Source organism: Anas platyrhynchos, chromosome W (genome assembly GCF_047663525.1).
Source record: "Anas platyrhynchos isolate ZD024472 breed Pekin duck chromosome W, IASCAAS_PekinDuck_T2T, whole genome shotgun sequence".
NCBI classification, from domain to species: domain Eukaryota; kingdom Metazoa; phylum Chordata; class Aves; order Anseriformes; family Anatidae; genus Anas; species Anas platyrhynchos.
In genome coordinates, this window is record NC_092620.1 from 4,388,321 (window position 1) to 4,390,495 (window position 2,175).

Sequence of the window (2,175 nt, forward strand, 5' to 3'; positions counted from 1 at the left end):
TGTAATTGGAAAAACAAGATGAGCATCTAAAAAGTACCCATTTCAAGAACATTATGCTTGTGGTATGATCACTACCTCCCTTCTGTTGTCTGGTATTGTTGTCTCAAACAGAAATGATTTGTAATCTAGCTAGCCTTATCTCATTACAGCATCACATTTGTCCTTTTATTACCAAAGTGTCACATTAATCAAATATTTCAAAAAGATCATAAAATTAGAACTAATATTCATTCCTTTATTTCCTCTTCCAAATTGGATGAAGCATCTTGCGTGACATCTGATCAGAAAGCTGTGGCAAAATGATCTCATTGAAACCTTTTCTGATACTGTCTGGAATGGATTATAGAAGCTATTTCACTAGCTTCTTAGAAGAAGCTGATTTCCCAAATTAGCCCCTGAAAGTTAATCTCAGAGGCCACATTAAGATTCCTCATGAGAAAACTAGATGCCAAGAACACCGTACTTTCCTCTAGATTGAATGGAAACAGAGCCTGAATATCCAGAAATACTGCCGAAATCCAGTAAAATTCACTAGTTCGAACATGGGCAAGAGAAGGTAATGACTTAAGGCAAAACCCGAGAGTACTTTTTCTACCCCTTATTCTCCCCACAGGCAGAGAAACATTTCTCAGTAAACAAGAGAATGCAAGGTAATATAAACTATTGCTTAAAGCTGAACTATAGCACTGAAAGGAAAGAAATAGATGAAACACTACCTGAATTATAAGGGTATCTGAATCATGCTCTACAGCTGGATACCACAAAATTATCAATGACTCAAAAATATTTAAGTATGATATGAACGTTATTAGAAATTCATGTAGTGAAAACGTAATTAACATCCAAGCACATGTAATAGGGAAAAGCTTTAATCTAAAACTGTTGTAATTTGATAAGTGTCCTGGTTTCAGTTAGAACAGAATTTTCTTCCTAGTAGCTGGTGGAATGCTGTGTTTTGGCTTGGGATGAGAAGAGTGCTGATAACACCCCGATGTTTTAACTGATGCAGAGCAGTGCTTATACCAAGCCAAGGACATCTCAGCCTTTTGCTCTGTCAAAAGGCTGAGTCCTTGGGGGACTCAGTGACAGGGGGATCCCAGCAGTCGACTGTATTGGAGGCTGAAGTGAGTCTGACTGGGAATGAGTGGCAAAAGCACTGTATTGTGACTGGCTCGGATGCTCCGTGTATCCTTGGCATAGACTACCTCAGGAGAGGATATTTCAAGGACCCAAAAGGGTTCCGGTGGGCTTTTGGCATACCTGCATTAGAGACAGAGGACATTAAACAATTGTCTACCTTGCCCGGTATCTCAGAGGACCCCTCTGTTGTGGGGTTGCTGAGGGTCGAAGAACAGCAAGTGCCAATCGCTACCACAACTGTGCACTGGCGGCAATATCGCACCAACCAACACTCCCTGATTCCCATCCATGGGCTAATTAGTCAACTGGAGAGCCAAGGAGTGATCAGCAAGACTCATTCCCCTTTTAATAGTCCCATATGGCCAGTGCGAAAGTCTAATGGCGAGTGGAGACTAACAGTGGACTATCGTGGCCTGAACGAAGTGACGCCACCACTGAGTGCTGCAGTGCCGGACATGCTGGAACTTCAGTACGAACTTGAATCAAAGGCAGCCAAGTGGTACGCCACAATTGATATCGCTAATGCATTTTTCTCCATCCCTCTAGCAGCAGAGTGCAGGCCACAATTTGCTTTCACTTGGAGGGGAGTCGAATATACTTGGAATCGACTGCCCCAGGGGTGGAAACACAGCCCTACCATTTGCCATGGACTGATCCAGTCTGCGCTAGAGCAGGGGGAAGCTCCTGAACACCTGCAGTACATCGATGACATTATTGTGTGGGGTGACACAGCAGAGGAAGTTTTCGAGAAAGGGAAGAAAATAATCCAAATCCTTCTGAAAGCCGGTTTTGCCATAAAACAAAATAAAGTCAAAGGACCTGCACGAGAGATCCAGTTTTTAGGAATAAAATGGCAAGATGGACGTCGTCAAATCCCAATGGATGTGATCAACAAAATAACAGCCATGTCTCCACCAACTAGCAAAAAAGAAACACAGACTTTCCTAGGTGTTGTGGGGTTTTGGAGAATGCACATTCCAAATTACAGTCTGATTGTAAACCCGCTCTACCAAGTAACCCATAAGAAGAATGAGT